The sequence below is a fragment of the Pinus tabuliformis genome, chromosome 8, assembly GCF_031772625.1.
Source record: "Pinus tabuliformis cultivar Carrire ecotype Pingquan chromosome 8, CPIR1, whole genome shotgun sequence".
NCBI classification, from domain to species: Eukaryota; Viridiplantae; Streptophyta; class Pinopsida; order Pinales; family Pinaceae; genus Pinus; species Pinus tabuliformis.
This window is the reverse complement of record NC_142294.1, coordinates 481,480,753-481,493,234: the sequence shown is the minus strand read 5'-3', so window position 1 is coordinate 481,493,234 and position 12,482 is coordinate 481,480,753. Positions and strand designations below refer to the sequence as shown.

The window sequence follows — 12,482 nt, the reverse complement described above, 5'->3', positions numbered from 1 at the left end:
AACTTGATGAAATCAGACAAGAAGCCCTCCAGAGAACTAGCCTAGTTCAACAATAGAGATCTAGATGGCATGATAAGTACATTAAGGAAAGGAAATTTCATCCAGGAGATTGGGCATTACTCTTTGATTCAAAGTTAAAGAATTTTCAAGGGAAATTCAAAACGAACTGGCTTGGACCTAATGAAGTTGAAAGTGTTTTTAAAAATGGTGCCATTAGAATCAGAACTATTGATGAAGATAAAATTCCTCTATTAATAAATGGACATCGACTCAGATTGTACCAGAAGCCATTGACAAAAGAGGAGTTTGTTAAAATGTTCCAAGATAATTCAGAACTGAAAATAGTCAAGAATAATTCTTCTTCTTTTCCACCTTTGAAATTTTTACTTAGTTTACTCTCTAAAAAAATAAATAAATTAATATGTAAATTATATATATATATATATATATATATAATCATAATAATAATAATAATAATAATAATAAAAGGGTATAAACATGAAAACCAACATGTTGTTGGCAGATTTATACAAAAAATTTAGAGTGAAAACCAATTTTTGTTGCCACTTCAAATTTTCCTTTCAAAAAAAAAATAATAAAGTTCCTTTATTAAAAAGTTTTTTTCCTCAGCTGTAGAATCAACAACTTTCTGTAGCTCGGACAAGTTTTTGTAGCTATGACAAGTTTCTGTAGCCTAATAAAAAATTTCAGCCTACAAGAACACTTGGTGATTTGAATTGAAAGACAACTGACAGAGCAAAGTACCTACAGGGAATCTCAAAACAACAAACAAGGTTAGAAAAGAGGATCAAAGGTATTTTCTACTTTAATTTAGCAATAGGGATTGACATATTGCATATATGATTAAGAAGACATAGTACTACCAAAAATTGAAAGGAAATCATTACAATTTAAGGGTGATGGTTGCCTAAAAAAACATCATAATCCACCACTTAAAAGTCATTTCATGTCCTCTTTCCAAATCCGCCGAAGTAATTACCGAATCATCATTTTAAATGCGCCCAACGGTCTGATTCATTCCTATAACCCTTATTATAATCACCTGTTCTTACAATCCTTTGAACTTTCATAGCAACTCTGTCCTTCAGCCACTTAGCAAAACCCTACTGACACCATTCTCTTGTCAAGGTAACCAATCTTTGAGGCAAAGCATCTTCCATAATGGGGATCATTGTTCAAACTGAGACAATAGGAAAGAAATTCTTGGAGGGATACCCTCAGACCAAGGAGCTATTGCAAAAGAAACAATGGTTGTAGTTCATTGAAAAATTCAACGTTTTCACAGGGAAGTGACAAAGATATTTGCGTGCTCGTTTGATGGAACTGAAGTTGAAATAGTTGAGAGAAAGATCACCATAACAGAGTCTATGATCGCAAAGGCTATTGAATTACCAAGGAGTGGGGAAAAATGGTTCAAGAACAACAGAATTAATGGAGAATATTGGAAGGTCTTCCTTAAAAATCCAAATATGGACACCACTTTCTTCAAGAGTAAATGGAGAAATTTATTGCTTGTACTTAAAAAAACTTTAACCTGTGAGGGTCAGTTTGGGTATATGTATTTTTACCATGTCAGGATGATGATGCATTTTCTTGAAGATCACGAGATGAATCTTCCTTATTTTCTCTTACATAGTCTAAAGAAAATGTCCACAAACGTTTAAAAGAGAATTCAGTTTATAGAAAACACCATGTATCATCATGGCTTGATAAAGATATTGGTTGAGTTCTATCTTCGGAGTATAGGGGATAACTGGGAGAGTTTCCTAGTGAGGAACCATTTTGAAGAAAGATCCCCAGAACAAGCCAGCAACAGTAGGACCCTCAGAGGAAGGAAGAGAACAATAGAAGTAGTAAAAGAGCAGGAACCCCAGACTCACCCAGAATTATCAGAAGAAGAGCTGCCCATAGTAGATATATTACAAAGAATGAAAAAGGGAAATCTTAGAAGGAAGAAAGTTAGCAAAAGAGCAAAGGAAATACCACAAACTAGGACCCTTCCTCAAGAAGAAAAATCAGAGACTAAAAGAAGGAAAGTACAGGGATTACAAACCTTAGGATTGAGGAGGAGCACAAGGTTGAGCACAGTCCAACAAACAATCTCGAAAGCTACATAATACATTGATCTCGAGGGAAACAAGCCAACTGAAAACCCTGAAAGTTCTCCAAAAGGGTCACCAAAATCATCACTGAGAGTATCACCACCACCTTGCAACTCACCTCTAAGAAGCCCAGTGCATAGTCCGAGTGTTGACCCTGTTCAACAGGAGATATATGACTATATAGAGTCATTGGAAAGAAAAGAGACAACAACTAAAGAAACAATTCAAAGTCCTGGAGAAGGGAGCAATAAGTTAAATGAACCACAGGAACACTTAGCCTCAAAAATTTTAAAGCAAGAGATTTTTGAGTTAGAAACATTGAATATGTATCTCAAGAATGAGAATCAAGCATTGAATGCACAAAGTGAGGTCCAGATTGCAAAAAGTGACAATCTCATCCTTCATTTGAGTTTGTGGTATAAAAAGAACAAAAAGCTGAAGAAGGAAAACATGACAATGTAAAGAGAGATTATTAACTTAAAATACAAAATTCTCATGAGAAAACCTAGGATGCCAATAGCTGCCAAAAAGAAGAGAAAATTGAAACCTGGAGGTGATGAACAAAAAGCACATGTGACTGAGAATGATGAAGTGTATGAGGACATACAAAACCTCCAGTGTGGGGGAATGTAGAGTCCAAAGATTGTCTTACCTTGACATCCCTTTTTGCCTATATTTTCTCTCTTTTCCTATATTTACCACCTAAATAATGCCATAGACACAAGGTTTTGTTAAAGGTAAGAAATAACATGTCTTCTTCTTCATGTTTGACTATATACCCTATTGTTTTGTTAAAGAATGCATTTGGCTACAGAATTGGTCTGTTTTCGTAGCTAATCCAGATTTCTGCAGCTGCCTCCATTATTTGCAAGGTTCAAAAGCTCCAGCTCAACGATGAAGGATATAGATGGATAAGGAATGGTCCCCTAGTGGATCCCTTCCTATCCCCTTGAACCAGTTCATCAAGATGATCGCAATATATCACAGTCAAACCCCAAAGCATGGAAAATTTTAGGGGCTAATGTTCGCCCAGTGGGCTAATTTTCCATGATTTTTCCACAAAAAAGATTCGCCAATTTCCAATTTTATAAAAGACGATTCGCCCAAATTTTAGAATATAAAATTATTTTACCTTAAAAATCGCCAACATTATATAGAGACTATATATAAAATAATTATAAATTTGATTAATTTTACAAATATATCAATAAACATTTATAATTTGCATATTAGGGATTAGTGAGATTCGCCAATGTTTTAAACTTCAAGAAAATTTTCCATCCTTAAAATTTTCCTTGCCCCAAAGTCAACTACAGGATTGTCGCTGGAACAGAATCCAAGTTTCATCAAAACCTTCGATTTTCTTTCGGAATAGAAAATCGAAAGGTAGCGATATAGTTTAGTTGAAATAAAGATAATTAGGCTTAAAATGCTCATGCTGTTATGCCAAAGACTTATTATAAAAACTATGGTTTGATGTTTGTATGCGCTGCGTTGATTGGAGATTATGGACTAATTCGTGGAGGGCCCCTATGACAAGTGACAGGTCTTTAACCAATTGCAATTACATTTCTTTTCATTCCTTGAATACTCTATTTTTGTGTGAAGAAATGTAATATGATGAGTTTGAGAGTGAATCGTTATATCCATGAGCACATCCCTTTGCTTTATAGCTAGTTTAATCTGTTATTTTAATTTCTTTTTATCTAGTACAACATGGTTATTCCATTTGCTTTTTTATCTAGTGTAGTCCAACTGTGTTTACTTCATAGTATAGTTGTTGTTCAGAATATCTTGTTTGGATGAAATTGAATAAGTAAAAGAGTGAGAGTCTTCTCCTTAACAATTGAATTCAAACAATATTCCTTTACAGTTTGATAGAATAGATTTCTCTTGCACTTAGTAAATTAGAGCTGCAACATAAAAATTCAAGACAAAAATCCAAAAATAGTCTAACACAAGTAGAATTTAGAATCACTCTCATATCATCCATAAACTGATTCAATAGAGAATAACTCCTAAGAAATTAGATGATAACTTTAGGGATTGAGACATTAATATAATTAACGACACCATCTCCATACTAATCTTAAGTTTAGACCCTAACAAGAACATAACGACATAAGAAATAACTTTTAGCACATATCGTGCACCTGTACTTCATCAGTATACGTACCCTGGTTGACAATTTATGATTGAAAATTTAAAGACATTAAATTGACCAAACAGCTATTGTTTTTCAAGTGAAATTTTTTCTTGATTTTTTTATTGTCAAAATATCTTAGCTATTTGGTGGTCGGATAGTTCGGGTCTCTGAAGCAAAACACATGTATATATTAACTTTCATTTTAGACATCAAACTCATATGATTAAGAAATTGTGATGTCATCACTGATCTAATTTCGTTATTGATAAAAAAGGACAAACCACGAGAAAAATACACATATTTTTTAAATAATAATTAAAAAACAAAAATATATTTAAAGTTTTTTTTTTATAAATTTAATAATTATTAAATAAATCTTCTAAATGTATTATTGCCTCGAGAAGAACTCTCGAGTCCAATATGGAAGAGATGTTGTAAATTTATGTTATGTAAACATTTTCAGTCGGTCAAATTACATAACAATAACCATACAAATAAAATACAATTAAAAGAATATAAAATATAAAAATAGAATTAATAATTATCAATTATTAATAATTAAACTAGTCTAGATCCATCTTAATTTTAGAAGCGTTAAGAGGATCAAATCTCTTTAAATACAAACCTCTTTTAGCATTGAAAATAATTTAATTTCTCAACACTTAATAAAATCCAAAACTAAAATAAATCTAAGATAATCATAATATAAACTTAATGACAAAAAATAATTCAGGTTTAGAAAATATGATAATTCAAGTTAAAAAAAATATGATAATTATTTAATGAATCCTAAGTTAAGATCATTGGGAAAACTAAGCATCATTTTTGTTGTTTTTTAAATTAATCAAAGAAAGAAAAAGTAATACAAATTTGGGTTCCACACATACAAGGGTTGTCTTGCCAAACATTATATTTCTCGTTGTTAAATCAATGCTTTTAGTTTACGAATGAAATCATTATTTCCATTCGTTTTCGTGATGTTTATAGTTACACGTTTCCGTTATGTTTATGAATTACAACATATGCCATATATTTTTCATGTTAATTTTAATGATATTATAAAATAATTAAACATAATGCACCTCACAATAATACGGAATGGTATCGCTTATAGTTTTGTTAAATATTTTATTTTATTTATTTGTGGAGCATGGTTTTATAAAGTTTGAATTTCATTTTTATTATGTTTTAAGTTTGAATTTCATTTTTATTATATTTTTTAATATATTTTATTAGTCTTTGCTATTTGGCAATGGGATGGGACGGGACTATAATAATCAGAAATAACATTACTTCGTGTACTTTGTGTTATAATTAACCTAAACCTTTCGTGTACTCTTTGTGTTATAATTAACCTAAACCTTTCGTGTACTTTGTGTTATAATTAACCTAAACCTTTTAACACTGCATTTTATTGACCATATTGTAGTTTATTTGATCATTTTATTTTACTGTAATTTATTTGATATTTTATTTGGAATTTATTTGATCATCTAATTTATTTGATCATTTTATTTGGCTTCTTCCAGAGCCAAAGAGGCAGAAAAACTATATATTAAGTTGAATTTGTTTCATTCAAACATATTAAGTTGAATTTGTTATAGTTCATATTTTTGGAATTTATTTGATCAATTTGTTGAATTTGTTATAGTTCATATTTTATTTTATTTGGAATTTATTTGATCATGTAATTTATTTGATCATTTTATTTGGCTTCTAGCAACCAAGCTACTTACGGAGGAGGCTTATAAACCGCCCCATTATGGTAACCCTCACCATATGAATAGTGAGTGACTCCGTCCCTTCGACCCAGGAGGCTTATAAACCGCCCAATTAAGGATGCGGAAGCACGCTCGACTGATAAGGAGAGGAGAGGGAGAGGAGAGGTACGTTATGCGGGGAAAGCTTTTTCAGGCCCCATTCTCTTTGTTCAAGTCCAGGTGCTTTATGTTCCGGCGGAGGATGCATAAGCAGGCTCGACCATAAGGACCTTTAGGTACTCGACTGTTAAGGACCCTTTAGGGGGCTCGACTGATAAGGAGAGGAGAGGGAGAGGTTTTTCAAGATTCCCTCCCATTCTTGCCATTTTAGTTTGGCGGAGGTTTTGAATGCGTAAGCAGGCTCGACTGATAAGGACCTTTAGGTACTCGACCATAAGGACCTTTAGGTACTCGACTGTTAAGGACCCTTTAGGGTGCTCGACCATAAGGGAGAGGAGAGGGCCGCCATCGAGAGGAACCTCACCATATGAATAGTGAGTGACTCCGTCATCAATCCATCTAGCAAGAAAAAGCAATCCCCGGCTCTTTCTTATCCCAGCCAGCCGTATTAGCCAGCCATCTTGCCAAGTTGCACAGTTCGACGTTAACAGGAAGGAGGTGGTGGTTATAAATACGTTAAAGGCAAGTATGGAACTTACTCTATGGACTAAGAAAGTAAGAAAGAAAAGAAAGACCTTAAGGCAAGACCCTACTGCTAAGTAACCTACTCTACCTAATTTGATGTTTTGGTTTATATCGCCCTATCTAATCTCGTCTCCTATACTGATCTCTATCCTTTCCTACCTAAAGATATGAGTGAGAAACCGCACTGTACGAAGGTATTCCTCAAGGCTCTGTTTTCTTATTATTTTTTTAGGTACTTATTATTTACTACCGCCTATCGGGACGAACTTGCCCTAAAGGGGGAAGACCCCTAGATAGGTAGATATGCTAAGGCCGAATCTCCTTAGAGCAGGCTGATTAACTTGTAGCGGACCAGTCGTGTCTAAGCGGAACATACCGTCATGCTAAGGCTTGTTTCCCAGGAGATGTTTTATGAATTCGTCTTGCTAAGGCAGGCCTGGATACTTAATGAACTCTTAAAAACTTATAAGGTTTCATCGAAGGAGATTTACTTTATCGGGTGTCACTTATTTTGGGAGCTTTAATTGAACTGATTTGCTGAACTGAGCTGAACCGAAGACTAGGCCCCCTTATTTCTATTCTGTGGGAAAACAGACTGGAAGTTCTGAATAAAATAAGGCGATCCCAGCTCAAGCTTTAGGGGGGGGCGGAAAAGCGGATAAATAGGCGGAGAAGCGGAAGTGGATTAGCAGATAAGCAGAAGTGAAAAGCGGAAGTGGCGGAAGTGAATAAAAGGTCTTGGTCAAGTAGTTTCGCTAACGCTCGATTGGTGGGTTTTCAAGTTCTTGGTCGATATTGGTGGTAAAGTATTGGTGGGTCAGTCAATAAAATCCTTGCACTCGGAAGCGCAAGACCCTCCGGACCTTCCTTCCCTGACCTTAGAGTGGGTAGGGATGGGACTCTGTCCTTATCGATTGAGGGTAATTTTCGAGAATATGTTTCCTTCGGATGAGAGAAGAGGTTATTCCTTTGGGTTATGTCTACAATTGGGAAGGTAGCCGAGCGAGTTGATGACTCTTTGATGACTCTCGAGTTGATGACTCTCAGGGTAGGCTTCGAATAGTCCAGTGGTCCTGAGAGAGGGAAGGGACGTGCCTCAACCTATCGATTGGTCGAGCCACTAACGTGAGGTTCCCGCATCTTTAGACCTTCCCTGATTCCTGCGTGTGTCCTTCCTTTCCAGTCGTAAAGGAAAGAGTCTTTCGTTACTTCCTTCTCCTCTCGGCTAGTGAACTTCCCTCTTGTCTGGTGGTAACGTGTGTTCCTTCTCTCTCGGTACTGAATGGCTATGACCTCTTGGCTATGTTTGGCTTGTAGGGGCCGTGTCTATGTGTGGCTATCGGCAATGACAACCGGCTATAAGCTATGACCTCCTGTCTGGCTATGATCGGCAGCTATGATCGGCTAGGACTTCTGGCTATGACTCCTGTCTATGATTGGCTATGAGTGGTTATGACCTTCAGGCAATGCCTCCTGGCTATGACTACCGGCTACTAGCGGCTATCATCAATGACAACCGGCTATAAGCTATGACTCCTGGCTATTGACCGGCTGGCTCTGACCACTGGCTCTCGGCTGACCTTCTGTCGACCTTCTGTCAATGATTGGCTATCGGAGACCCCTATCTATCTTAGGGGTTGTGACTCACTCACTCGGCTCCGTACTGTACCGCACCATGTTGGGTGAATGTGGACTTGTTGGACTTGCACGTGGACTTGGCGGCTTCCTTATGCGGACTGAGCGCCTTACGCGGATTGGGTAATGCGGGACTGGGAGAATGCTGGGGATGAGAGAATGGGGATGGGGAATAGGAGAGTGGTAGAATGCTGGTAGAATGCGGATTGAATGGGGCGGATTGAACTGAAAGTGGGAATGGGTGAACAGCATGAACAACATCAATAGCAAGGAACCATGCTTATTGCAAGGAGGGCAGGACCCTCTTATTCGCGCTTGACCATGCTTATTGGATGCTCATTGGCAGGATGCTAGCCCTAGGCCTCACTCCGAGGCTACTGCAGGGACTTAGGTATTTATTGCCAGGAGGGCTCTGGCTTGGCTCAGCTACCTTTCGTTCTAATATGAACCCGGCCCTACCGCTAAGGTCAGGATCTCGCTATTGGCAGGAAGCACCATGCTCATTGGCAGGACCATGCTTCCCCTCTCCCCGTGCTGAAGCTCTGACCCTACCATTCTGACTAATGCAAAGACCATTGGAAAGACCCAGGCTCTATCTAAAGACCCTGGCTCTCTCTAGGGACTTTAGGACTAATAGCTAGGTACTCCAGGACTCATAGAAAGACTTCCTCTTTTGACTAATGCAAGGAGGACCCTCCCAGCGTGGGTGAGGAGCCAAGCCCTCCGGTCATAGGTTGGGGGAGCTCTCTTCTTCGGCTGCTAAGGCTGAGGAAATCCTCCATCTTTATCTACCCACTAGGTAGGGCACTTACTCTTTACTTACTAGTCTCTGAATATCCATCATGGAAGGAAGAACGGTGAGACAAAACCACGAAACGTGTCAGACAACACAACAAAAGGTTACCTCGAGAAACACCTTCTGCCTCATTTCACCTCGAGGACCGGCAGGGGCTCGACTGATAAGGACCCTTTAGGGGGCTCGACCATTAGGGAGAGGAGAGGAAATATCCTGATTTCCTTACATCATATGAACCCAACAAATAGCTCCATCACAACCTTCTAGTCTTTCAAGTTCTGGGGGTAAACCTTACCATGATGTGTCCTCCGGAGGCCGGGCTCGTCTCCTTCTATTAATCATAGGACCACACCACCACCAGAGTAGTGAAGTAAAGCCTGATCCAGACCAGTTCCATAGTACTACGCTCTGAACCTTACCAAGGATTGGAGGGATACTCGCCTTCTTATAGCCTTATCTTTATTTCCTTCTTACTTGCCCATCGTGCAGGGGCATCCCCAGCTACCTTCTCTTTACCTTAGCCTCTGCCTCATGAACTGCTTGGGTTGCGTTGGGTTATCAAAGGGAAGGCTAAGCAGATTGCGTGGTACCAGACTAGGCCTCATGAACTGCTTGGTCTATTTGGCCTATAAGGTAAGCTGTGCAAGGATATGCTCTAGACAGTAGGCTACCTTACTGCACCAGCCCATCTTATCTTTCTGCCTTCTATCCTTACCAATAGAATCATTAACTAAATAGATTCCCCTCAAGAACGAATGAGTTCTTACTAGTTCAAGGAAAACCTCCGCCTCCTCTCCTCTCCCTAATGGTTGAGCCCCCTAAAGGGTCCTCTCCTTAACAGTCGAGCCTGCTTACGCATCCTTATCAGTCGAGCACCTAAAGGTCCTCTCCTTAACAGTCGAGACAGTATTTAGACTCATGTAGCAGCTCAATCTCTTGAAATCTCTGATGTATTCTGAAGCACTGTTACATATGAATTTATGAGCAGAGGAATAAAGATCAGAGCATTTAGTAGCAAGCTGGAAGGTCGGTAATTTTCCTACTTCTTAAGATGTTCATACATCCTATGATGCTCCTAGAAGTGCAGTTCTGGCATTTGGATCTGTTCCTAATCAACTTATTATTACCTAAAGACGGTGTTCCTGCATGCGTTCCGTTTCGCTCTTTTTCTGTGCCATCCCGCAGTCTTGAACAATTCTTAAGAAGAGCATTTCCATATGATGCCGGCAGCAGCAAGATGTTAGTTAATTTATATGCTGGGTGGTAAACTGTCTAACTAGCACCATCAACTTGATTTGGAACTAGATCTGCCACAACTTATTTACCTAATAGATAAATAGATCTCGAATTGTAGGATATTAGATTAGCACTGTGCCTGGACCTTTCTATGTTCCTGCCTTTCCCGTTGCTCCGGTCTCTGGTGCTATGGGATGGGATTCCAGAGCCAAAGAGGCAGAAACTATATATTAAGTTGAATTTGTTTCATTCAAACATATTAAGTTGAATTTGTTGAATTTGTTATAGTTGAATTTGTTTGATTCAAATATATTAAGTTGAATTTGTTTGATTCATATTTTCGAAATGTAAAGTAACATTATTAAGTTGAATTTGTATTTGGCTTCTTCCAGAGCCAAAGAGGCAGAAACTATATGGCTTCTTCCAGAGCCAAAGAGGCAGAAACTATATATTAAGTTGAATTTGTTTCATTCAAACATATTAAGTTGAATTTGTTTATTCATATTTTCGAAATGTAAAGTAACATTATTAAGTTGAATTTGTTTGATTACATTATTAAGTTGAATTTGTTATAGTTGAATTTGTTTGATTCAACTATATTAAGTTGAATTTGTTTGATAAAGTAATGTTAGCATTAGTTTATCATTTTATTTGGAAGAATGTTAGCATTAGTTTATCATTTTATTTGACTTCTTCCAGAGCCAAAGAGGCAGAAACTATACATTAAGTTTAAGTTGAATTTGTTTCATTCAACTATATTAAGTTGAATTTGTTTGATTCATATTTTCGATATTTGACTTCTTCCAGAGCCAAAGAGGCAGAAACTATATATTAAGTTTAAGTTGAATTTGTTTCATTCAACTATATTAAGTTGAATTTGTTTGATTCATATTTTCGAAATATATTAAGTTGAATTTGTTTGATTCATATTTTCGAAATATATTAAGTTGAATTTGTTTGATTCATATTTTCGAAATGTAAAGTAATGTTAGCATTAGTTAATTGAATTTGTTTCATTCAACTATATTAAGTTGTTGAATTTGTTTGTTTGATTCATATTTTCAAAATATGTTTAGTTTGACTTCTTCCAGAGCCGAAGAGGCAAAAACTATATATTAAAACTATATATTAATCTGAATTTGTTTGGTTCATATTTTCTATTAATGTTAGCATTAGTTTAGGGTATTAAACGCTATGCTATTTAGTCTATATGTTATGTTATGATAGAGTGTCTCATTGTTCATTGCCAAGTGGTTGATTGCATGTGCAGCCACACTCTGTTCTCTCTAGCACAGAACCGACAACCAACCAACTGGTGAGTTGATTGCCAAGGGGTGAGTGCATGCATAGTGCATGTGCAACCACATTCTGTTCTCTCTAGCAACAAGTTGGTTGTGTGCATGACACTGAAAAGCACCTCAGGAAAGAAATCTCACTGAAGAGGCTTCACTTCCAGTTATCAAAGCACTGAGTTTTCAGTAAAGCACTGAGTTTTCCAGTTATCAGAGATTACTGAGCACTGTGTTATCACAGACTACTGGAGTTTTCCAGTTATCAGAGCAACAGACTACTGGAGTTTTCCAGTTATCAGAGCAACACACAGATTACTGGAGTTTTCCAGTTATCAGAGCAACCTGAGCAACCTTCAACCACTATGCCTTCAGCCGCTATGCAAGGTACGAAGGCCCCATTGGAAATACTACTAGAGTTTTCCAGTTATCAGAGCATCCTTCAACCGCTATGCCTTCAGTCGCTATGCAAGGTAAGAAGGCCCCATTCGAGATGCATCCAATACCCTGGAAGCAACTAGTGACAGTGATTGTATAAAAACTCTACTCAGTTAATTTCTTTTAACTACTTCTATTCCTATTCGCACACTCAAGCTTGTAGACAACATAGTGGAACAAGCATATCTAATAGTTATGTAAATGAGGTGAGATCATGTTCACGATGAGATTAGCCTACCTATTATATGTAATGAATACAGGTCCAACTTTATGTATTAGTATGTAATTGTAATGGGTATTTCTTATCTTGTTACATTAACCATACATGTTATAGCTTATATCATGTTAGTTAATTATGACTAGTACTTTATAACGAGCTTTGTTCAGGTTACTAGGCTTTAATCATCATAACCT

General features: G+C 37.1%; 1 pseudogene; it reads left to right on the top strand.

Moving 5' to 3' along the window:
* LOC149236163 (ketol-acid reductoisomerase, chloroplastic pseudogene) overlaps positions 1-11,979 on the top strand; it is a 54,934-nt pseudogene extending 42,955 nt beyond the window's left edge.
* The last annotated feature ends 503 nt before the right edge of the window (positions 11,980-12,482 follow it).